The 27,109-nt window shown below is 41.4% G+C and overlaps 1 protein-coding gene across 2 annotated transcripts in view; it reads right to left on the bottom strand.

Moving 5' to 3' along the window:
* LOC129854930 (zinc finger protein 609-like) overlaps positions 1 to 26,856 on the bottom strand; it is a 211,010-nt gene extending 184,154 nt beyond the window's left edge. Inside the window, exon 1 of one of the 2 annotated variants that reach the window (XM_055922116.1) lies at positions 26,393 to 26,856. The gene's annotated coding sequence lies outside the window, so the exon portion shown is untranslated. The remainder of the gene's footprint in view (positions 1 to 26,392) is intronic. The other variant, XM_055922117.1, reaches the window with a different exon arrangement.
* Between the last annotated feature and the right edge of the window lie 253 nt (positions 26,857 to 27,109).

The raw sequence follows: 27,109 nt of genomic DNA, 5'->3' as shown, positions 1-27,109 counted from the left end.
ACATTGTTTTCAGGCTGGTTGTATTGGTGCTAGCTAGGTACCAAAAGTTGCGGTCAAACAAATGATGCTTTATTACCAACGCGGTATTGAAAATACATTGTTCGTGGCCGGTGTTTTTCTTGTTTGCTGACTTTTTGTACAGCTTTGACAGTGCTACTGTATCTTTTTTGACACGCAAAGACCCAAACAGCGTTCCATAGTATGTCGTGAAGCTAATAGCAGTGACGCTATTACCTACTCCGGTAGGGTAACATCTGAAAAATAGCGCACATGGTAGTGTGTACTAGTGCTCGACCAGTCAGCGAAAGCCAACATCACCCATGACAGAGAACGGTTGATTGTCCAGGGCAATGAATTCCATTATATTGGTTTTAATGTATTTCGCCTTTGAGTTGTCTCGCTGAAATCTTCTGACTCTTTCAAACCAAAAATGTATAGTGCATCTTTAAGTAAAGTATTATGTTTTTTTTAAGTTAGCCTTAGTGTAACTTCCAGTATGAAGTAATTGGTAGCTCGATACGCTGTATTGGTAGCTCGATACGCTGTATTGGTAGCTCGATACGCTGTATTGGTAGCTCGATACGCTGTATTGGTAGCTCGATAAGCTGTATTGGTAGCTCGATAAGCTGTATTGGTAGCTCGATAAGCTGTATTGGTAGCTCGATAAGCTGTATTGGTAGCTCGATAAGCTGTATTGGTAGCTCGATAAGCTGTATTGGTAGCTCGATAAGCTGTATTGGTAGCTCGATAAGCTGTATTGGTAGCTCGATAAGCTGTATTGGTAGCTCGATAAGCTGTATTGGTAGCTCGATAAGCTGTATTGGTAGCTCGATAAGCTGTATTGGTAGCTTCCCCAACACTGATGTTAACTTGTACGTCTAAAGGTTATTCATGATGTTAGGTACGGAGGGAGTTTTAGTAAGAGAGCTTTATAAATAAAAACAGAGTAATGAGAAGGGGGGGATTACTTATAAAAATCGACCTACGTGACTTCAAAGAGAGACAGCCTAATTTTTAGTAAAGCAGTGTTTCCCCTATGTGCATTTAGCAGCGGCGCATTTCTGTGAAAATCATTTCGAAAATAAAACTACATTTTCGTAATGGTAAAACATTTTCAGTGTCATCTTAAACCATAAATAAAGTATGTAGAAAAGATAAATGGACCTATATATTTTAAAATAAGATCATCTTTGAGAGGTAACAATCAACAAAATTAAAAAAAAATATAGACGCTCAGGGAGAATGCTTTCTGTAGCCTACTTGGTGTGTGAACTGCTGACTGCTCATAACTTGCAGCTGATTGTTGACATATTAACCAGGATTAAGGGGCAGGGTAATTTGTGACTGTTATTTTGGTAATCAGTAGCTGTATTGGAGGGGGAGTGGTTTCTCCTCTCCTAGGCAATCAGCAATTAGTACTGGGAGGTGTGCTCTCCATCTTTCCTAGGCAATTAGTGTTAGTACTTTAGTCTTGTCTGTTTTCTCAGTGGCAGCTGTAAGCAAATGTCTCATCGCCAACATGAATAACGTCCCCAAAACAAAGACTGTTCTGTTCTGCTGAGCTATTCAAGGTAGGAAAGAGAGGAAGGCCATCTTACCTAGTTATTTTCAGATGATCTCAATATGCTCTTTTGTAGCTTTTGTAGCTTTTTAGACACATCGCAAACCTTCTAAATGAATGAATTAGAAGGTTTGGCAGGTTTGGAACTGTCGATCTGCGGTCAAGAACATAGAGTTCATCTCATCCTATGCTAGTTCCTAGACTTTTTGGCCCTGACAGAGACGTGATCACCCCAGAGAACACTGCTGCTCTCCCATTCTCTCATCTGAGAGCATCTGGTCGTCGCCGTGGTGGCACAGGACTACTCCCTCACCTGTTCATCTCCTCATTTGAATTCTATGTGGTCACTTGTCCACTTAAACTTAAAGTTGTCATGTATCGCCCCAACTAGCTGTCGTGGAAATTACCCCCAGGGACTCAAAGTCAAACTTTTAAATGAATCATTATTTTTTTTATCAGCAAGCTGGAGAGGTTCCAACAAACTTAATGCACCATAGTACTCATCTGTCAGGAGCTGTCTAGGGGCAGTCCTGTTAGTTCTCTTATAATAAGACTACAGAAAAATTCATGTCAGAATTAGACGTTCATCCGTGTCTCTCAAACGTCAAATTTCGAAGTTGTTACAAATGGCAAATTTAAGAGTTTAAGGTTATGTCTAGGCATTAACTCTAAATGTGTACGGTTAGGTTTAGGCATTAACTTTGAAATCGTAAGGTTAGCTATTAACTCTGAATGGTTAAGGGTTAATGTTTGGAATAGGCTTAAAACAAAACGACTATCGCTGGATTTGAACATGCAACCTTGGGCACCAGAGGCAGATGTTTACACCCATCCACCATCCATAACGCTCTAGCAAAACCTACATCTTCTTGCTCACTGTTGCCACTAGCGGCCGGTTTCTTAATAAGCTAAATTCCTGACGATGGCTCACCAGTCATCATACTGGTCGATTTCAACCTCCCAATGCCTGCCTTCGATTCAATTCTTTAAACCTCTTTTGACGTCACCATTTCCCAGTCCCCTCCCACTCACAAGGCAGCCAATAAGCTTGACCTCATACTTAATAAATAATGTTCACCAACTAATCTCACTGCAACCCCCCTCCAGGTCTCTGATCACTACTTTGTTTCCTTTTCTGTTTCCCTTTCCTCCAATCCTAACCACTCAGTCCCTAACCAAATGGTCATGTTTCCCTTTCCTCCAATCCTAACCACTCAGTCCCTAACCAAATGGTCATGCGCTGTCGCAATCTTTGTTCCTCTCGCACTATTCTCTCCATTCGGCTAAATCCTTTTTGCTCCAGTCTCCTGACTCAGCCTTTTCAACCCTACTCTCCTCCCTTTCTGCATCATGACTCACTGTCCCCTTCCCTCCCCCCTCCTGTTCCATGGCTGAGTGACTCATTGCGACCTTACAGAACAGGGCTGTGGGCAGTTGAGTGAAAATGGAGGAAAACTAAACTTCCAGAGGACCTATCATCCTTTCACTCCCTCTATACCTTATCTTCCTCTAATCGGCTGCAAAAGCCACTTTCTATCACAAAACTTCAAGCTTCTGCCTGTAACTCTAGGAAACTTTGACCACATCCGCTTCTCATTCACTCAGCCAATTGAGTCCACTGATCCCATTCACACAGAACTACCCTACGCCTTGACCTTTTTTTTCTCCCCTCTCTGCAGATGAAATCCTGCGACTAGTGATGTCCAGCAGCCAGACAGTCCAGCAGTTCCTTTAACTCATCCCTAACCGGCTGCAAAATGGCTAGAGTTGCCTCAAGAAAACACTCGATCCCTGTGAAGACCGGTAATGCGGTCTCCTTATTTTTTCCCTTTCCAAATTACTTGAGCATGCAGTCTCTGTCCAACTATTTTGCTATCTATCTCAGAATGATATTCTTGATCCGTCAGGCTTCAAAAACCGAGACTGCTCTACCGTGTGTCACAGAGGCTCTCCACACTACCAAATCTGACTCGGTCTCCTCTGTTCTCATCCGCCTAGATCCATTCGCTGCCTTCGACACTGTGAACCATCAGATCCTCCTCTCCACCCTCTCAAAGCTGGGCATCTCAAGCGCTGCACACTGACTGCATCCTACCTAGCAGGACACTCCTATCAGGTGATGTGGAGAGGATCTGTGTCTGCACCACGTACTCACTACTTGTGTCCCCCCCAGGGCTCAGTTCTAGGCCTTTTTCTCGCTATAAACCAAGTCACCTGGCAACGTCATATCCTCACATGGTTTCTCCTATCATTGCTATGTGGTTGACTCCCGGGGATGGCCTGCCTGCTCCAAGACCTCTCCATCACAGTTGACAACTCCACGGTGTCCCTCAAAGTGCAAAGAACCTTGGCATGACAACCTCCGTAGAGTACGACCCTCCCTCACACAGGAAGCAACACAGGTTCTAATCCAGGCACTTTTCATCTCCCCTCTGGACTACTGCAACTCGCTGTTGGCTGGGCTTCCCGCTTGTGCCATCAAACCCTTGCAACTTTTTCAGAAAGCTGCAGCCTCCCTGGTGTTCAACCTTACAAAGTTCTCCTATGTCATCCCACTCCTCTGCACATTTCACTGGCTTCGTCAAAGCTCGCATCCACAACAAGACCATGGTTCTTGCCTACGGAGCAACAAGAGGAACTGCTCCTCCGGACCTTCAAGCTATGCACCCCGAGCTCCTGCTCAACCCAGTCAAAGCTCTTCTCTGTCCTGGCACCCCAATAGTGGAACCACTTCCCCCTGAAGCTAGGACAATACAGTCCCTGCCGCAGGCATCGCGTATTTCTCCGGTAATTTCCTCCAGTAGAAAGTTCAAATGCTAGATTAACTTCAAGACATGCTTTGTTCTTGCAAAACAATACCTTGCTTTTTCATTGGCTAGCATCCACCCAAGTAAATTAGTTTACAAACACTGTTGCACTTCTGTCTCTTGTCATTTGATGAAACAATTCTGCCAAATGTGTTGCACTAATGTACTTTGTGAAGAAACTACAGTTGCATGCCCCTTGTCTCTATTGAAGTTTAAAAAAAGACGTTCGATATAACAGGTGAAATGGTTTAATTAAAACATTTTCAGTGCAGGGCCTCCCGAGTGGCGCAGTGGTCTAAGGTACGCTGTGGCGCAGTGGTCTAAGGCACGCTGTGGCGCAGTGGTCTAAGGTACGCTGTGGCGCAGTGGTCTAAGGTACGCTGTGGCGCAGTGGTCTAAGGCACGCTGTGGCGCAGTGGTCTAAGGCACGCTGTGGCGCAGTGGTCTAAGGCACGCTGTGGCGCAGTGGTCTAAGGCACGCTGTGGCGCAGTGGTCTAAGGCACGCTGTGGCGCAGTGGTCTAAGGCACGCTGTGGCGCAGTGGTCTAAGGCACGCTGTGGCGCAGTGGTCTAAGGCACGCTGTGCCACTAGAGATCCTGGTTCGAGTCTAGGCCCTGCCGTGACTGGGAGGCTCTGTCGCACAATTAGCCCAGTGTCGTCCGGGTTAGGGGAGGGTTTGGCAGGCCAGGATGTACTTGTCCCATCGCGCTCTAGCGACTCCTGTGGCGGGCCGGGCGCATGCACGGTCGCTAGGTGTACAGTGTTTCCTCCGGCACATTGGTGCGGCTAGCTTCCGGGTTAAGCAGTGCGGCTTGCCTGAGTCATCTTTCGGAGGACGCTTTTCTGACTGTCCATCAACTCCTGAGGAAACCCTACATCACAGCCACTAACATACCTGGAATCATTACATTGTAAACGCAGCAGGATAGAGTGGTGTCGTCATTGTGGCACGTTCAGAGATCAATTCATAGACAGTAATCTCAAATAATTCAGAGATTTGAAACAAAACACTGCCTGTCATAGAAACTCACCTTCCATCGCATTAATATTGCCTGTCTAATGAGTTTAGGCAGCCAAGCTAGAGCTCTGATATTCACAGCAATGGGGGCATACATTTTGATCAAGAGAGACCTTTAGAAAATATGCACATTTTCTAACACTAAATATACAAATATGCATTTTACAGTTGTAAGGAAGGTGAAATCTTAGTTTTATAAAATGATTATATTAAATGTAGTCATGTCAAGCCTTATTCAGCTTTTTTGAATAGGAAATACTTAATTTTCATAATATTTGTACTGTATGCTTGTCCTCAAAACACCTCAGCAATTTAGAAGGGTTAATCTCACCCTTGGAGTAAGCAGCATTACTGTTTATGGCCCTGTCATGATAGATAATGACTTTTGGGGATTACGTCTTTTTTTTTTTTTTACGCAGATTGATTTAGAAAATGCAGATTTCTTAAAACTAAGGTGACCCCTGTGCCCATTTTCCAAAAAAACATCTGAAACCCTGCCTCAAAGAATATCTTAAATAATTCCACATATTGTCTGCAGCCAACAGGAAGGCATCATTTGCCACGCCCACAACCCCCATCCCTTGCTAACTTTGCCACTGCTTGAAAAAAAAGTAGTAGATTCTTGACTTCACAAATCTTAGTAAAATAACCAGTGGTGTCTAGTGGTATGCAACACAAATCAACTTCATTTCTCATTATTTCAATTCACAAGATAGAATGAACACACGTGTCAGACGTCCAATTAAACGCCGGCTGAGTAAGCATTCCCTCGGCGGCTGTTGTCTGACCGCAACGCCGCTGATGGCTGTAGTGTTGCTTTTTAAACAATTAAATGTCTCCACATTGTGTCCGGACTTCCTTTTCCCCCACTATATTTAGAAACCAGTAAGCATTATGACGACAACTTGATGGCAGTAGCTGAGCCTGTATAGCCAGCTACCTACTATAGCTAACCAGCAAGCTAGCTAGCAAAGCAAACGGGATAGGCCAAATATTAGCTGGCTGGAATATAAGAGGTCAGCAAACATTTTGCCCGCGTACTCCAGGAACCTACGTCTGCTAACTTTATAATGAGGTTTTGTAGTCAACAATCTGACCAAATGAAGAGAATTTACATAGGGCTAAGCTTTCACCGAGCCAGAATGTTAATTCACCAGACTTGCAGGGATTGGCTTGTTACTCATTTATTTATTGCTTAAGCAAGCTTACTCATAATCACAATGGAAAAGATAAGGAATGACAAGAAGCCCTGATATCAAATTGTATTACAGAGTACTGACAAGTGTAGCATGGGACATTTCCAGATGACATTTAGGCTCCGTCATATTTCCTACATTCTTTAAAAAGAAAAATGACAGAGCAATATCTGAGGATCGATTTGCCTCACCTCTGCTTGGCAAATCACGTCAAGCAGATAGCATTCAGTGGGTGGCCAAACACATGAAATGTCAAATCAATAAAAATAAAAAAATGTATTCCCACCGGTCAACAGATGTGGTCTGAATCAATAAAAGTGATGATGTCCAGTGAAAATAGGAGATGGAGAAATGAAAAACAAACAGGAAGAGGGCTGTGGTGTTTATGGCCTCCTACAGTGCATTGTTCCAGCCACTCCACCCTGGCCGCGACCTCAGAGGAAGCATGTAATTGCCTTCCCCACAGGGGATTTCACCAGGGGTTGGAGGGAGGAGAAAACGGGCACCGTGAATGAGCGAGTTAAGCCAATCTATCACTCGCACATTTAATCTGTAGCGAAAGAGGCAGCAATTCCAAAACAGCAATTTAGGGCAGAAAAGGGATGACATGCCAAGGGAAAGGCATGTGTGGGATAATTCTTTCAAACCAAATCTGAGTCATTACAGTTCATCATAAAAAGCCTGACTAAAAAGTTTTTTTTTTTTTTAAGTGCATCAAATCTGCAGTCATTAGTAAGACTGAAACGATACTGACAAAAGCTGTGCCTAAATGGACGGGGGGGGTTTTTGCCCTCCATTGACGACCTTCTGAAATCAACACCCTTGAAGTATGTCTGCATTTTCACAAGACTATCCGTGTTAAAACAGGTGTAAATCATGAGCAGATACCTGTAGAGTACAATGGTTAGCCGTTCAAAATGTGCTTGCTCCGTGAGATCTGCAAGCCAGCAGGTGGTCCATGAGCAATGGAGCCAAAAGCACCTTATATGATATTAGGAAATAATTGTGTGGGTTCGGGACCAGTACGGAAAAAGTATGAAAATGTTGCGTGCTAAATTACTTTATTTTTATGTAAATATCATGAAGTTCAATAAAGAGACTGTAAATGCAGGTACTTCTCTGCAATAATAGAATCAGTTATTAGCCTATTGATTTCAAAATAAGGTTTTGTTTGAAATATGGAAAACTCAAATCAGCCTACATCGCAAACTATGGTCAGAAGGGTAAGAGTTGATTATGCTTACTAGTCGCTTGATACTGCCTGAGCTATTTCCAATCTAATTTAAGAATTGTATTAAGACATGTGGGATGAATTATTTCTATTTTTTTTAATATATATATATATATATATATATGAAAAGGTCAAATTAAAATATCTATTCTAGCCTTACAGCAAACCAACAGCAACAGGCTCGGTGGCATTTCCACTGCTACAGTCTGCAATCTAGCACACAGCTCGCTAACTGCTAACAGGTCCCTCATTCTTCCCCAGTCCTGTCCACTGAGCCAAGCAGCTCTGTGGGTGGGGGGAAGGGAATCCTGGGAAACATGCTGAGCCCTGCTGAGTGCTGCTGCTGTTTGCTCTGAAAACACTGCCTCATGCCGGCCCCGGATTAGCCAACAGTATGGGTTGGTGTTCGGTCAACCAGACACACAGTAAAACACACTCATTAACCTGTAATAGAAAAAACACAAAGAAAAACAAACCAAACAGATGGCCAATGTGTGCAACGTTGACAGATGAAACTAACATTACAAGACTAAGATAGAAGGTGAACAGGTAAAGCTGTCAGTAGTCATTGGGCTAGTTTACATCTGTTCATTTAACATGACCACAGTGAGGAAATTCACTTTTTCATCCACTAGCCACTGTGATAATAAAAATAATATTACAGATATTTTTATTATTATATATATATATATATATATTATTATTTTTTTTATCAGCCACTCAGATTTTTTTTGCAGCCAAAATATGTCATCATTACAACAACAAAAATAAGTAAAAAACATGAACATGCTGTTTTTATAAAACAAGAAATTCGGGCATAAAATTATAAACACCTGCCAAATCCAGGTAGATTTAGGTATTGGAGGGTAAAAATGTCTATTTCACCAGCCACGTTGACGGGTAGTCAATTTGCAATGATCTACAGTGAGAGTGTCACATTTGTTAAATAAAAAAAGTCAAGTATGAGTACATGTGCGAGTAAGAGTCCTAAAAATGCTGCAGTGGCTGTTTTTCAAACTTTTTCTGCTTCTTAGCCGCTAATCAACACAAAGAAATAGGAATCCTATATCCCACCCCGGGCAAAAACACTGCCTGGCGGGGGGGAGCTGAATGAGTGAAGTGCTGACAGTTTCATTTTTGGTCTTATTTACTCTAAAGACTACAAAGTGAGACTTTGTCAGCGAGTTTTTTGGGGGGGTATTTACATGGATTTAGTTCACAAGCTCTGTTGTTTTTCCAACGTTTGTTTCAGTCTGCTGCTGCAATTGATAGCGAAAAAGACGCCCTAGTCAGATCCCAAATCTCACAGACACAGACAGTAGTGACAGGACTCAAATGGCCCCGTTACCACAGTAACCTCCCGGCCTTTAAGGGCAGCTGAACATTTTGTCTATGATATATTTAGATTAAAAGACTCTGACCATTAAAAAATGAAAAACAATTGAGCAATATACCACATTACCTCTTACTAATACATGACTTGTTTTAGAAACAATACAACGCATCCCTTAGTTTTTTGATGTAATTATGGCCCCAAAAATATTTGGGCTGGTAATAAAAATGAGTGGCTGGTTCCAGTGGCTGTTGAGCCAAAAAGTTTAGGCCCTGCAAGAAATTTATTACCAGCAATGGCTTAATTTCATTTCATTTTTGTGACCTGTGTATTTTAACCAATGTATGTTAAAGCATTTTTTTTTTAAATACAATGGTAAAAAAACAGAAACAGTTCTACACTGAACATCAATAATCAACAAAGTGCCTACCCTGACAAACGGCTGAGTGATGTGGCTTAGTTATTATAGTTCAGGGGTCGACGCTGAATTTATTTTACAAGGAGTGCTTCCAAGTAGAACTGTAGAAGCACAGAAACAAAAGTTTAGGAGCTCAATCAAGCACCATCAGTTGGTGGGACAAAATGTCACAGCTGCCCCTTTAAAACCTTTTCATGTGGGACTTGCAAATATCTAAACGGTCGCCCCAGCATGATTTAAAAAATAAAAAAATGTATACACGTGATGTCAGAATGCACTCCCTGTTCCAAAATGTGATTGGTACGCAACAGGACAGTTATCCCCCGCTGCCCTCAAACCAAGACACACTGCCTTCTAATTATCTATAGGCTGCATCAACTTGTCAATTTCAAATAAATTTTCCAACAAGTTTTATGTTCTATGAGTTTGAATTGAGGTGTGTCTCCGCCTCAATAATTCACATAGAAGTAACCCATTTCACTGTTGCGGACAACTCATAAGTTTGAAGCTTTTATGAGCCTTACAAACTTCTCTCTTCGAGGAGAGCCCAAGCACTTCCCCAGTGTTTCCACCGATCAAGTATGCAGACATTTGCAAACTTTTCCCCATACATTTTCTATCTGGCACTCGCATTGCTTTCATTGTTGTTTTCCTTCCAAACAATTTTGGACATGTGTTCCTACCAAACTAAGTGCCTTATTTTCTGTATATCCTGTTGTCATTTCTACTGTAGTATGTACAGTTGAAGTCGGAAGTTTACATACAACTTGGACAAATACATTAACTCAGTTTTCCCAATTCCTGACATTTAATCCTAGGAAAAATTCCCTGTTTTAGGTCAGTTAGGATCACCACTTTATTTTAAGAATGTGAAATGTCAGAATAGTAGTAGAGAGAATTATTTCTTTCAGCTTTTATTTCTTTCATCACATTCCCAGTGGGTCAGAAGTTTACATACACTCAATTAGTATTTGGTAGCATTGCCTTTAAATTGTTTAACTTGGGTCAAACGTTTCAGATAGGTTGGGTGAAATTTGGCCCATTCCTCCTGACAGAGCTGGTGTAACAGAGTCAGGTTTGTAGGCCTCCTTGCTCGCACATGCTTTTTCAGTTCTGCACACAAATTTTCTATGGGATTGCGGTCAGGGATTTGTGATGGCCACTCCAATACCTTGACTTTGTTGTCCTTCAGCCATTTTGCCACAACTTTGGAAGTATGCTTAGGGTCATTGTCCATTTGGAAGACTCATTTGTGACCAAGCTTTAACCTCCTGACTGATGTCTTGAGATGTTGCTTCAATATATCCACATAATTTTCCTCCCTCATGATGCCATCTATTTTGTGAAGTGCACCAGTCTCTCCTGCAGCAAAGCAACCCCACAACATGATGCTGCCACCCCCATGCTTCACAGTCGGGATGGTGTTCTTTGGCTTGCAAGCCACCCCCATTTTCCTCCAAACATAACGATGGTCATTATGGCCAAACAGTTCCATTTTTGTTTCATCAGACAAGCGGACATTTCTCTAATGTACGATCTTTGTCCCGATGTGCAGTTGCAAACCGTAGTCTGGCTTTTTTATGGCGGTTTTGGCTTTTCAATATAGGACTTGTTTTACTGTGGATATAGATACTTTTGTACCCGTTTCCTCCAGCATCTTCACAAGGTCCTTTGCTGTTGTTCAGGGATTGATTTGCACTTTTCGCACCAAAGTACGTTCATCTCTAGGAGACAGAAAGCGTCTCCTTCCTGAGCGGTATGACGGCTGCGTTGACGCATAGTGTTTATACTTGCGAACTATTGTTTGTACAGATGAACGTGGTACCTTCAGGCGTTTGGAAATTGCTCCCAATGATGAACCAGACTTGTGGAGGTCTACAAATTTTGGCTGATTTCTTTTGATTTTACAATGATGTCAAGCAAAGAGGCACTGCGTTTGAGGGTAGGCCTTGAAATACATCCACAGGTACACCGCCAATTGACTCAAATGATGTCAATTAGCCTATCAGAAGATTCTAAAGCCATGACATTTTCTGGAATTTTCCAAGCTGTTTGAAGGCAGTCAACTTAGTGTATGTAAACTTCTGACCAACTGGAATTGTGATACAGTGAATTATAAGTGAAATAATCTGTCTGTAAACAATTGTTTGAAAAATGACTTGTGTCATGCACAAAGTAGATGTCCTAATCGACTTGCCAAAACTATAGTTAACAAGATATTTGTGGAGTGGTTGAAAAACGAGTTTTAATGACTCCAACCTAAGTGTATGTGTAAACTTCCGACTTCAACTGTATTTATGTATGTACAGTGCATTCGGAAAGTATTCAGATTCCTTGACTTTTTCCACATTTTGTTACGTTACAGCCTAAATCTAAAATGGGATAAACACACAATATCCCATAATGACAAAGCAAACACCGTTTTTTAGAAAATTGCTGCAAATTATAGAAAAAAATGAATATCACATCTACATAAATATTCAGACCCATTTACTCAGTACTTTGTTGAAGCATCATTAATAGCCTTTGTCAATTCAACTAATTTCTACACGTGGCCTTTACATGAAAAAAAAACTGTTCCCAAATGCTCTGTTTGACCACCAACGTGGCTGGTGAAATAGATATTCTTATCTGCCAATGACAAAATCTACCCGCATTTGGCAAATGTTAATTACCAACCCTGAACGTGGCTCTCATTTTTGAAAGGATCGATAGTTTCTTTAACAATTTTTGGATATAAAATACAACAGTAATTCTTTGACAACTGTATTGACACCATTCAGAAACAGAAAAAGCATATTCAGAAACGTACCCTTGAGTAAGAACTAGCCTTGCGATTCTCTGCTTCCCTTTCAGCTAGCTAGCTTGCAAACGTAATGTTGGATTGCTAGCTGAAAGAGGGTACGTTTTGTGTGTTTCTATGATAGTTATCAACTCAGGGCAACAATACAAGGCTGTGAGAAACAATAGTCTCCTTTATTTCAAGATGTCAAGTACGAGCATTGACTCCAGTAATTAACTGGCTCACGTCATCCTAAAGCGTCTCATCTCATTGTAAACCCAAGATCCTCCAATTAGCACTCAGTGCTATGAGATGTTTACGCCATATTTAACAAGATGGCGACATCACCACACTTCCCGGTACTAATGAGCTATTCGTTGGAATCCATTCTAAACTGACAATCTGTTTTTACTTCAATGGCTTCAACTAACTAGCTTCAGAATGACTTCATCAGTTTGGCCTATTAGCCTAAATCAATAAGGCCTGGTCTAACAAATCCACACTGCTAGCAGACCGGGCTTGACTAGTCCGCAACTAACGCACCTGAAGAAACTCTACAGGTTTTTTGGAAGAGACAAAGTGAAAACACAATAGGCTTTTATTTGCAGGCCATAGGCTATCCTTCAGACAATTATGTTATTGTACAGTGCTTGTGTGGAAATGCCATAGGGACTGACTGGCATTTGGTTAAAGCTGCAATATGTCACTTTTCTGGGCTACCCGGCCAAATTCGCATAGAATTTGTGTTATAGATCTGTCATTCTCATTGAAATCAAAGTATAAGAAGCGGTAGATCTATTCTATACGGACAATTTCTATGCTTCCCGTTCTTAAGTTTTGTTTTTTGCGTCTTTTACTTTCGTTTTTGTACAGCAGCTTCAAACATCTGAAATCTATTTTTGGTTATGGAAAATATAGTTCACAGCAGTTTAGATGGTACAATGATTCTCTGCACCATACTTGCTTGTTTTGTCACAAACTGAAATTAGCCCGACTATTAGAATTTTAGTAACAAGGAAATGGCGGAGCGATTTCTGCATAGTGCAACTTTAACCCATAGTTATGATTGCAAATGAGCAGGCTGTAAAGTCAGTTTGCGCCATCACAATTTTGCCTAGCACAAGAAAGGTTTTGTTCCATCGATCCCAGTAACCCTAGCCTGCGACATTACCAAAATAATCCCACATTAAACTGTAAACAAAGCTACTTCTCATTCTAGAGGGCACTCAATCTTATTGATTCATTCAGCTGCCTGATTCCTCTCTCACAGTATCTTCAGGGCGTCTAACTAAAGAACACTTTCATTCATCACATCAGCCTAAGGAACAAAGCTTCAACCCTGCTTATTATGGAGAAACTGTACTCACTGGGGAGCGCAGGACAAGAGTTATTGCCACAGTGATGTGTATTCAAAAAGGAACATGTGTCTGAAATTCTTTAAAGGCCCTCATGTAATCTAGGGGAGAAATACAGTCCGATGCTCAAAACATTTGCCTTTCCTCCACCCTCCAGAGACAATAAGCCTGGACACCAAATTGGCACACGATAGAACATTCCTAGAGAAAAGGTTTTGATGACATTTAAGTACCAGAGACACAGAGGTTAACTGTGGACAGGTTATGTGGTCTGTCAATCAAAAATGAAGAATGTTGTGGTGAACTGTGACTTCCAGTGTTAACCACAGAGCCGAATGACGTCGTAGGGCCTAGGCTTACATCCTCACACCCACCTGCCAGCCATCACGGAACGTTCCAGAAGGCTCTGGCTGGGCTATGGAACCAGAGCCGTATGACATTCAATACACGGACCGTAACTGATGGGACTGCAAGCCTAAAGCTGCAGATGAGACACTGCAAGCCTGTCAGCAGTGTCCTGACTCCTGTCACAGGTCTGTACTCTTCAGTTTACTCTCCCTTCTTTCCTCAACACTGAGTTCTTACTGGCTGTCACTCTGCTGTCAGACGCAGGGTCGGAAGAGAAGAACACTAAGCATTCTCCACAAGTTAATAGAGTAGCCAGCCAAACAGAAAAAGTAGCCAGCCAAACAGAAAAAGTAGCCAGCCAAACAGAAAAAGTAGCCAGCCAAACAGAAAAAGTAGCAAGTCAAACAGAAAAAGTAGCCAGCCAAACAGAAAAAGTAGCCAGCCAAACAGAAAACGTAGCCAGCCAAACAGAAAAAGTAGCAAGTCAAACAGAACTAGTAGCCAGCCAAACAGAAAACGTAGCCAGCTAGGTTCCCCCGGGACCGTGGGTGGGTGGATGGGTGGGTGGGGGGGGGGGGGGGTTGTCCCCCTTGGTTGAATTTGTTTTTCTGAAATGAGCTCTATTTTGGTGGCCTCTGATACATCATAATGCCTTGATTACACCCGAAATACACAACAAAATGATTTAATACTTTTTTCACTTTACCTCCCAGATTGGTAAAATGTGTTTACAATTTCAAATGTATGAATTCAGTGTATTGTTAGTTTTTTGGGATATTGTCTAGGCCTATATGATCTGGACTATTTTCTAAGTAAGAGAGCATTTAAGAAAAATATACATTTTTTACATTAACCTATCTAGTTAAAGGTTAAATAAAAAATAATTGAGATTAAAGTGTTAGTTTTACTGCAAGATATTAACTGCCACAATGATGTTTGTTCTTCAAAACTATGTATTTTACTAAAACAGAAAAAATGATTTAATAGCCCACCTTATCTTAAAATAAATTAAAAGAGACATTTTCATGAAAAAAAACTCACATTTTCATTGGAAAAAAGAGCTACTGCGTAAATACTGCAATGTGGGTTGGATTGAATTGAGCCCCTACCACTTCATTTTCAAGGTGATAATTGCATTTTTCTTCCCAGCACAATACCGCAATAAAATGTGAGTCCACAGTTCAAAGATCTTCTTTGCTTGTTATTGCACACCGTTGGAAGGATTTGAACTTACATCGCAAGGGGTAATGGATGTCAGGAACTCGGTACCCGACAGCCGGCGCTAATGGAAAACACCGTACTTTTAATTCCCTCTGAGCTGAGGAGTACAGCCAGCCTTCAAAACACAACTCTATTTAAATGATTTAACGGAGAGATAACCAAGTGGAGGAGAATCCCAGAAATCCCCTGGTTATGCTTAAATAGGCAGTAAGACACTCAAGATTGTAGATTAGTTAACAAATTCTACTAATACCAAGCAACGTCATGAATGATCGTAATATCTTAGCATTACCAGCGATGGTTAAAAGTGTCCATCCATGACAGCTTCGGCAGTTGAACAAACAGTATCAGATATTAAAAGACCTCAAATAAAAAAAATCATTTTGAATCAACACCCAGTCACCTCAGTAGGAGGTGACCCATTCAGGGTTTCCGTTAGCCGGTAATAGCCAGCTTTTGGGTGATTTATTTACATTTTTTTTAAAGACAATAAATACAACTGACACTTGCCAATTGTCTGGGAGAAGAAATACAAATCCCATTGCAAAACAGTGCTTTTTTTAATCCCATTCATTGAAGGAAATACATTTGACCGGTCAATAGGTTAATAAGCCTAATTTAGTGGAATTAAATTGGCGCTTACATTTTCATTAGTTGTGTTTATGACACGCGCAAAGCATACAGCTACAGATACAGAGCTTATGAGCGGAAAATCTGTCAGACAGCGCGAGAGCTGCTGCTACAGCTTCTTAAACAGCTCCTTCATTCCTGCTGGAGCCAAATGTGCTTTTATAAGCCCAATCACTGCATAACAAATTCTAAACGCAATCACGTGTTAAAAGCCATTTTGTTGGCCACGATTAAAAATAGCTGAAAAAAATATATATTCTTCCTCAAATGATAATTGACGCGCGCTTCCCATTAAAGAGCCTATATGCAACAACAAGCAGGCTTCAGCGTTGTCACATCACTTTGAAAAGAGCTGGAGGCCGTGTGCATTTTGAAAACGGAGCGTTTCACTTCATATGATGAGGCATGTCTTACCTTGCTTCAAAGTCAAATCCGACCATACAAACGTGGAGGCAATTATTTTATAAAGACTTCCATATGCCATTTGAAACCAGTCTTATTTCTCTCATGTCATAGTGGTTTTCTAAAATCAACTTTCTTTCATTGTCCAGTAGCCAAAGGCACATTCCTAGTTATATTAGCAACCCATGCTAGTTGTAGCATCTTTAGATCTCCCCTCTTTCAACATTTCAAATGGATATTTTCATCTCGTCACATGAAACCGCTCGCATGTGTGGTGTGCTTTTGACAACAGTGTTTTCCTGCTTATTGCATTACGGGAACGAACATTCGCGCGCATCCCTACCGCGCCCATAGAGTACACAGAACGGCATGCCGACCCATAGAGTACACAGAACGGCATGCCGACCCATAGAATATAGTTTTATACTATGGGGGGGGATAGTAGATTGACATAGGCTAGTGATTTTGATTGGCGGAGGAAAACAGTAAACGTGGCAGTTATTATAACATTTTCAAAGTGTGCATCGGAATTCTGTAAGAAGGACGCAGGTCGTGTTGCGTCATCGAGATCTGTTTAGATGAATGACCGTAATTAAAATGTGTTTTCTGTTATTCCGAGCACTGTGGGTGGACGGCCTAATCAGGTTACACACCAAAATGCATATAGGTCTGGTAAATTTCTCAAAATGTCTGTTCAATTTAAAATGCTACTTGTCAAAATGTCCGGTGCCACATTTTCCCCTAACGGCACCCCTGGTACATTATGCATTCAGAAACACCCAGTCATTTTCTCAGTAGTAGTACCATTATGCATTCTGAAAGGAAGACTCTGAATACCCTCCAAGGCACTCGAGAAGAAGGTTCCGTTAGGGACTCTGAATAGATGGAAAGAAAGCTTCATTAGGGCAGATTTATTCAAACGCTGTTCTTATGGTGGTTGTTCCAGGAGCTCAATACCAATTGTTTGGCAAATTATTTTAAAATGTGTAGCCAAATGGAAGTCCTGTGCTAGCTGACACACGATTCACATCCACCTATTCCTGACTATGAAAGTCTGCTGGTTTTGTCAAGAGCTGTATTATGCAAAGGGATGTGCAAGGAATATAAACAATCATAGACAGTCCTAACCTCATATTGCAAGGTTAACAATGCAATTGATTTTCACAAGATGTTTTGCAATTGATCAAAGCTTCTAAGCTCCGGGTCATACAGGCCAGCATTGCTAAGGCAAGATAGACTAAAATACTGGGCTAGTTAAAGCAGGAAACAGGTTTCAGACACCTAGACAAACACTCCTGACCGTCAGTGTACCGTGTTTTTGGTACTGTTATTGGGTGCATACACTTCATGATACTAGGTAGGCCATCATTGTAAATAAGAATTTGTTCTTAACGGACTTGCCTACTTAAATAAAGGTATTTCAAAAAATGTAATTAGAAAAATTCTAAAAACTGGCTAGTGTTTCTCCTCTCGTCTCTCCTGACATCAGCTGTTAAAATGTGAACTAGGCTTACTTTTACTTTACTGCTTATTGGGTAAAAGTTTGTCAATTTGAAAATGAAATTACGGCAGTTACGCGAATATACAATTACCATGGCACAGCCATGATGACTAACTAGCCTAGCTTAAGCCTGGTAAACCAGTATGAACATGACAACTTAAGCCCGTCCGTTCACTACACGACTTTCAGAAATCTCTGAGCGTCTCACATTAAACGACCATCTTTTCTGTATTTTTGGGGGGGTCTTGTCAACGTGGTGTTGAGCACACTAAATGATGTGGCACAGGCAGGGGGAGGGGGGTCACACACTACAAGGTTCTTCACTTGGTCGTGAGGATTCTCCATACCACGCTGTCTCACCAAAACAATGTAGCCAACGTTTATAGGGTCCCCTAGGAAACACTGACCAACACTTTATTTCCTACCCAGTTTTGATCTAAATCTCAAATTGCAACATTTGGTTTAAAATAAAGCCGAGTATTTTTGCCCATATCGTGGCAGTGTGGAAATGAGTGCAGGAAATGCAGAAATTGATGGAAATGCAGGAAGTTATTTTTGGTTGAATTTAACAGTATAAACCAATCAGAAGAGAAAGACACTTAGAATATGTTTTACCACCCTAGGATCACTCACAACTCATAAAGCAAATTTACAACTTTTATTAAATCAGAAACATAAAATACTGTCAAAAATGTGAAAAATACCATGACATGATATTGTGGGCATATCGCCCAGCCCTAAGGCAGATCTTGGCTTACTTGCTTCTTGTCTATTTGTTTGCCGTGGCGTGTGATACCGCCCACTCACACCTCTTCATTGTTGAGGTGTTGCTGCTACTTTCCTGTTTGACTGGAGAATATAAAAAGCGTCTAGGCTGAGGGCTTAGGAAGAATGTTGTAAGTTCTAGACCATTTCCTCAATATTATTCTTGGACAATGGATATTACCTTGTTTATTGTAGTCCCAGAGATTTTTCAATCAGTGAAAAGAGAGACATCAATCCTTTATGCCTATTTCTGTCATTGTACAAATACATTCTCCAGCGTATCCATCCTCAAAGTGAAAGCCGTCTTTATTCTCAGAGGAGAACCATGACCCTTTTACCTGTAGACCTTAAGCTGAATACGTCTCAACGTAATTATGGAGTACTTCCATAGACTCCTAGTCTGGCTGTTTGATAACCATTTTTCAGAGACACTTTGAAGACTAGACATGTATCAAAGTACACTGTAGTTTAATCCTATTGCCTACATTTTGCGCTACGCTCTCTTTCAATAGGCCTAAATGCTTCTCACTGACAAACATAACCGTGGCGATAGCAGCGATTCATTAACATAGCGTAATGTTTGTTCACCTCCCAGACCATTCTACCTTCTGAAGTGGCTCGTATCCAGTTAGGCAAATCCTTTAGCGTTTATGTGACTAGACCATGACATGCAACATCGATTGCATGAATCAGAAATATCACGACTAACATTAGCGTGGCCTTGGGCATGTTATGGAGTCGTTGTTGAAAATGACATCCTGAGGTTTCATCGGTGTGTAAAATAACTACCTTCTACATTTTGCTGTTATTGTGTTTTTTTGTGAAAGTGTTTTTTCATTGTTGTTGCCAATTCATGCCCTCATTTATCTTAGTTGAGACCTATGATCTGATTAAATCCCTCCATTGGTGCGTCACAAGGTCGCTGATATCCTTCGCTAGGTGACGTTAGTATAAAGGTCAGCTAAGTCTCACTCTCTTTTCACTTGCTACCATGCAGCCTCTTGGCTGAGACCCAGGTGGCCTATGGAAGAGGAGATTTGTTGTCAGATTAAAAAGCAAACTGAAATTGCCCGATCTCACTGTTCATCTGTAGGCCCTCATTCTGAGAGGTCGACCAGAGAGCGAGCCACTAACGTTTTGGAAATGCCAGCAACCCCAGGCTCGTATCTCCGATCATTAATCACAACCAATTGAATTTAGAATGAGAAGGATCATATTGGTGTAACCAAGGACTAGGATTTTTCTGTTGGCAATTGATTAATTTAATCCTCCAGAGGCTATGTGAAAGTAATATTATAATTTGACCTCGGGCTTTTATTTGTGATTGTTTTACATACGGAAAACGCTTTTTATCAATTCAAAGAAATGTGAACTGATAAGCTGACGAACTGGATGGCACTCAAATAGTTTTTCCTCAAGGAGTTAAGGTTCCTTATTAACAACTTACGATAGAGGATAAACAATAGCTTTTTGAGGAGCTTTACATTTACAAAGAAGCAAGCCCCCCCCCCCCCCCCCCCCCAGGACATCTCCAGTGAGTATTTTAAAGCAGTGGTGGCATGGCAGAATGTAGGCCTTGTCTGACGCTTAGAGCAATCAAAGTCCTCTACTTGCTATGGCGGCCGTGAATTACATTGCATGCTAATGGCCCGTGGGACTGTGGTGTATTTTTTGTAATCGGGCCTACCATTTTCATTTGATTGTATTTGCCATTTTAAACTTTAATAGTTACACTCAGAAACATTAGGCCTATATGGGTAGTCATTTAAAAAAAGTTGCGGTGTACCATCAGTTTTGCGGCTCAATACTGTCCAATGGCCTCCCAGCTCCAAAACCCTTTCTCACCAATAAAAAGAATGAGGGGGGGGGGGATACTAAGGATTATTGTCTAGAAGAAGAGGGCCATTGTGTATTGAGGTCACCTAGGCCTATAGTCTAGTTGTTGGTAAATCCCCATATAGGCTGTAGGCTACAAAAGGGGAACTATTGAAATGAGACGTCACATGATCTAACAATGAGAAAGCTCAGTCCTGACTTAGGCCTGTAGCCTAACCTTCTCCCTTTTCCATTGGCTAACCCTTAACTCTGATAAACTTTTTCTATGCATGAGGCTTTTAATATCAAAAAATGTTCACAACCCCACAGCCAGGGGTTATTGTTTATTTTGTTGGAGGATATGACAGTCTATTGCAATTCAGTCGCCCAGTATTTTTTGGGGACGGTATTTCTTTCTGATCTATGGTTTGAAGTGACTGAAATATAGCTCGATCAAAGAGGAACCGCTATTAGCGGCCATCTGATCTTAAATTTCCACGATTAGATTAACTAAACACTGCATTTGTGTTTGGGAGACTCTGTCCCAAACAAATGGTTGGTAGAAAGGTTTCTTATTGGCTCAACTGTTTCACACGTGATGCAGAATGTTGGTCCCCTTAACCATTTCTCTTTTTTGAAAGTACAATCAGTAGCCTACACCTGTCACATTATCAAAAGACCTGATTGGTTGCCGAGTGAACCACAGTTATTGGATAATTGTGATGTTGATTGGAACGTTGCTCTTTTAACCCCCTACACGGACAAAGCGAGCAGTGTTAGGTGTAGTGTGAGTCCCTCTACACGTTGTTGGTAATGAAGACTAAACTGGGATACGGACAGTATTCCTTCACAGGATCGGTTGCACTTAAATGACCCATTGGCTGCACACCGACTGATGACACACCAGATAGGATTTATGTGCTCCAGCAGGGGACAGCCGGAGATCCCTGAAAGAGCAGTGAGCTGAGCTAGTAAAGCTGAGGCGTAATCATGACATGATTTTTTCTAATGTGTTCAGCATAAGGTAGTACAGTTCATGATGTGTTGTGGCGTGTGCTAGGCTGTGAAATGTTTCTCATATCTGAGCTAGAAAAGCTGAGCCTTTCGAGCAGTAGCCTATAGAGGACATGTAAGTCTAGCTATGTTGTCATCATTCATTTGGCTAGGCCTATTTCAGTTAGCCTGGTTTCTTATGCCTATTAAAAAGGTGATGGCAAGATTCTACATCAGACATTTTGAAATAGCATAAAGCCACTACACTATTTTGGCCCTGATTTAGCCGTCCCAGACAAGTTTTTTTTGAGATCGGAGACAAAATATCCATATGATTGCCTCCTCGGGGCACAGCCGTCACCGACACTCATTTAATGCGAGCAGGTTTAGAGATGTAATCTGAGGGCAGATTAATAAACAAACGAATATTGTAATTATAGGAGGCTTGTGGATTTATGTTAAGATCAAAGGGGAAACACCACAATAGTCATCAGTGCTGCGTTGACCTTGCAGACTGAACGCAAGTGTCTGGTGGTCAAGCAACAACAAACACACTGCTTGATTGACAGGGGGTGGGACTAGGTCTGTGTGGAAAGGACATGGAGAGAGAGAGAGAGAGAGAGGGAGGAGAGGAATGACTCAAGTAGCGGAGTAAAGTATTTTTAAAAATGGACGCCACATTTAACAAATCAAACATTCAAATACAGTGAAAGAAGGTCAAGTAAAAACCCAAACTGTTCCGTGCATAAATACCAGTGTACAGTAACATACGGTATACCACCCAGGCCTACTTTGCCTTCAACTCCACTTAGCACAGATTAACCAGGCAGATAGCAGGGTGAGATGGGGGATCTGGTAATAACACAGCAAGCTTAGAAAGATTCCACTACATAGAGACATGACTACATGGAACTCTATTCCACATCGGGTAACAGATGCAAGCTGTAGAATCAGATTTTTCTTTTTTAAATACACCTTATGCAACAGCAGGGACTGTGACAACAAAAACATAGGCGCAGACATACATACATACAACATACGCACTATATATATATATATAACACACACATACATATAAACACACACACACGGATGTTGTGTTGTAGATATGTGGTAGTGGAGTAGGAGCCTGAGGGCACACAGTGTGTGGTGAATTCTGTAATGAATTTATTGTAATGTTTTTAAAATTGTATTAACTGCCTTAATTTTGCCGGACTCCAGGAAGAGTAGCTGCTTCCAACTGCACGTCGACAAAATAATGTTTCCGGAATGCTTATCTTACTGGTGACTAACTAGAAATGAATTCAAAAGAATCTGAGATAGTGGGTGCCATGGCTTACTGAAATGACATTGAACGACCCTCATGTGACTTACAAAATGTAAACATTGTTTGACTTGGGTACAGAACATAAACTTACTTGGGTCTTCATTTCAGAATCTGTCTTAAACCTTTAAAAATGATTTTATAGAATGTTGTGTCATGCCGTTGAGGGCAACTAGGTGTACTGGATGCTGTACACACTTTATCCCATGATCACAACCAGCTGCAGGATTTAACATGGTGACCATAACAAGCCTGTTTGTAGTTCCTCAAGTTGCAGCAGGGAAAATCTTTTTTTTTTTTTAAAGACAATGCACCAAGAGAGAAAACAAAACATTCTACTTGCTAGACAGTAATGTGCCATTTAGCAGACTTTTACATTTTATCCAAAGCGACTTAAGAGTTTTGAATGCAAACATTTTACGTTAAGGGTGGTCCCGGGAAATCAAACCTACTATCCTAGTGTTGCAAGCTCCATGCTCAACCAACTGAGCTACAGAGGACCATAGACAATACTGTAACATTCCAGAGGAGACAGAGTCTAGAACACAGGTCGCCAAGATCAAGGGCTGCGGACGTAACCATTAGTCCAAGAAAAAGTAATCTCCCTTGGGCGAGCAGATGAATAGGCTAATCAAAGTGGCAGGTTTGTTTACACCAAACAGGAAGTAGGACTTTCTTTTAAAGCAAATTCACACGCCTGCCTGTGATGACCATACCAGGTAATCCGACTTCTAACACCACTGTAGCAATTGGAGGGGGGAGAGGGTGGGGCAGTGTGAGGTCCCAAAGTGGGGATCAACCTCAGGTCACCAAGACCAAAGAACAGCAACAATAACCACTGTTAAAATAAATCTAGCCTCCTTGGTAGACTGGCTATTATCGATGGCAGTTTTGTTAACAATAGGGAAATGAGGATACCTAGTCAGTTGTCCAACTGAATGTATTCAACGGAAATGTGTCTTCCACATTTAACCCAACCCCTCTGAAATAGGGAGGTGGGGGAGGGGGCTGCCTTAAATCGACATCCATGTCTTCGGCGCCCGGGGAACGGTGGGTTAACTGCCTCGCTCAGGAGCAGAACGACAGAGTTTTACCTTGTCAGCTCAGGGATTCGATCCAGCAACCTTTTGGTTACTGGCCAAAACGCTCTAACCAGTAATGCCTTGCAATCTTAACACAAAGAAATATAGATTGAATAAATGTTGATGGTAGACCTGTGATTTCACCACGCCTTTTTGACTTGAGTAAACCAACCAAGGAGCATGTTGGGTAGTCTGGGAGCCCTTTATAGAGTCAGGTAAGATGGCTCCCCAAGGCAAATACTGTGAAATACAGGACCAGTAAAAAGTTTTTTTTAGTAGGTTTGCTCAGCTTTTTGCAAAGAACATGCTGATGTCACTGTTATTTAGTGTACCAAAACATACTGTACCAGTCAAAAGTTGACACACCGAATCTAAAGGGTTTTTCTTTATTTTTATGATTTTCTATATTGTAGAAACTATGAAATAACACATGGAATCATGTAGTAACCCCCAAAAAAGTGTTAAACAAAACAAAGTATGTATTTTATATTTGAGATTCTTCAAAGTAGTCACACTTTGCCTTGATGACAAATGTAAACGCTTGGCATTCTCTCCACCAGCTTCGTGAGCTAGTCACCTGGAATGCATTTCAATTAACAGGAGTGCCTTGTTAAAAGTTCATTTGTGGAATTTATTTCCTTAATGCATTTGAGCCAATCAGTTGTGTTGTGACAAGGTAGGGTTGGTATACAGAAAACAGCCCTATTTGGTAAAAGACCAAGTCCATATTATGGCAAGAACAGCTCAAATAAGCAAAGAGAAACAATAGTGCATCATTACTTTAAGACATGAAGGTCAATCAATCCAGAAAATTTCAAGAACTTTGAAAGTTTTTTCAAGTGCAGTCGCAAAAACCATCAAGCCCTATGATGAAACTGGCTCTCATGAGGACCACCACAGGAAAGGAAGACCCAGAGTTACCTCTGCTGCAGAGGACAAGTTCATTAGAGCTATCAGCCTCAGAAATTGCAGCCCAAAGTAACAGACACATCTCAACATCAACTGTTCAGAGGAGACTGCGTGAATCAGACCTTCATGGTCGAATTGCTGCAAAGAAACCATTACTAAAGGAAAACCAATAAGAAGAAGAGACTTGCTTGGGCCAAGGAACACACGCAATGGACATAAGACCGGTGGAAATCTGTCCTTTGGTCTGATGAGTCCAAATTTAACATTTTTGGTTAAAACCGCCGTGTCTTTGTGAGACGCAGAGTAGGTGAACAGAGGATCTCCGCATGTGTGGTTTCCACCGTGAAGCATGGAGGTGGTGGTGTGGGGGTGCTTTGCTGGTGACACAGCATTCTGCAGCGATACGCCATCCCATCTGGTTTGCCCTTAGTGGACCTATCATTTGTTTTTCAACAGGACAATGACCCAACATACCTCCAGGCTGTGTAAGGGCTATTTGACCAAGAAGGAGAGTGATGGAGTACTGTATCAGATGACCTGGCCTCCACAATCACCCGACCTCAACCTTATTGAGATGGTTTGGGATGAGTTGTACGGCAGAGTGAAGGAACAAGTCAACAAGTGCTCAGCATATGTGGGAACTCCTTCAAGACTTTGGAAAAGCATTCCAGGTGAAGCTGGTTGAGAGAATGCCAAGCGTGTGCAAAGCTGTCATCAAGGCAAATATATTTTGATTTGTTTAACACTTTTTTGGTTACTACATGATTCCATGTGTTATTTCATAGTTTTGATGTCTTCACTATTATTCTACAATGTAGAAAATAGTTTTGGTTTTTTTAACTAAACTTGAATGATTAGGTGTGTCCAAACTTTTGACTGGTACTGTATGTTTTGGTACAATTAATAACGTCATGTCAGCATGTTCTTTGCAAAAGGCCGAGGCAAACTACAACAACAAAAAACACCAACTTGATTTTTGATAGACACGCTGTTAGCTAAGTAATGTAAGTTGCTCTGAATAAGACTTGCGCATCTGCGAAATTACTAATTACTAAAATTACTAAAATGTCAAACGTAGCTAACTAGCTAAATGTGGATAGCTAGCAATATCTCATCAAGTCACTTAGGGAAACGCATGACAAGTGTACACAAGCATTGGTATATCATAGATATGTTTTAAATGGCTAACGTCAGTAATATATATATATATAATATAGTTAATACATGTAATATTATAACTTGCTATCTAAACTGCTTGTTAAATGGACAGTTTCATCCTAGCTGCTACAGTCCTACAATGTCCTCATCGGAGTCCATGTTGAACATGTATTTAGTGGCTAAACATTATTCCCACAAATGCACACATTACATCAGGGCATTATCCTACTATGATAATTATATGGCTAGTGAACAGTATTTTAGGACAAGAGGCGAATAACTCATGCCGGGTGATTGTGTGGAAATAGCTGCTCCTCCTGGGTCCTCAGACAAAGAGGGGTTCACCAAAGCAATGCACGAAAGCAGTTGTTAGCCAGAGAAGCTAACTGTCAGCTAGTTAACTAGCGCGCTTTACAGGTTAGCATTAGCTAACGAAGCTAGCTCGTGCGCTTACTAACTCGCAGGCTAGCTAAGTCCCGTGTTCTAAAGTATAGAACAAATTCCTTCACTAGTATAAAACTTAATGTTGTTGGCTAACTTACCCTCTTGACAAACCCAATCCAGCGAATGTTTACGTACACTCCATAGATCCTGATAGTAAAGGTAAAACCACTTTGATGACCACCGCCCCCCCCCCCCCCAATGTGCAAATATACACAGACAAATCAATCAACGTGCTCCCAAGAAATCCAACGCCAGGGGAATGGAATGGCTAATTCACTGGGCTGCTGCCATCACACGTTGAGATCCCGTTGAAAATTCAAAAATACCGGTTACGATGGGAATTTCAAATTCAGTTTAAAGCCCTGGTTGGAAATAAAGCATATCCTTTCTGTAGTCCAAATTGTAAAATCCGATATTCTGGCAGTTTCCTCACCAGTTTAATTCCTGGACTTGATTTCGTTGAAATCTCTCATTTCTTGATGGCTGTTTGGATCGTTCAATGCTGAGGGGAGCGATACAATGTAACCAACAAGCAGAACGAGCCACTTGCAAATTCAGGAAAAAAGAGCTGCGTGGACTGAACCGCTTGAGGCGATAGATACAACCATAGAGAATGATAGAGGCCTCTAGTGGCCAAAAAGGCCATACTAGCACGGGCAGCGCCATTGAGGGCTTCCACCACATTTCCGCCATTTTAAAGTAGTCAAAGTAGTCAACTGGGTGGGGATTCGTATGGGTTGTAAAGCCTCAATGGTGCCAGCCATGCTGTCTCAGACGCTACAAAGGCACCGATAGCAAGATGAGTCCTCTATCTA

This window comes from Salvelinus fontinalis, chromosome 5 (genome assembly GCF_029448725.1).
Source record: "Salvelinus fontinalis isolate EN_2023a chromosome 5, ASM2944872v1, whole genome shotgun sequence".
In the NCBI taxonomy this organism is placed as follows: domain Eukaryota; kingdom Metazoa; phylum Chordata; class Actinopteri; order Salmoniformes; family Salmonidae; genus Salvelinus; species Salvelinus fontinalis.
The sequence above is the reverse complement of the archived record's forward strand: the minus strand, read 5'-3'. Positions and strand labels throughout refer to the sequence as shown.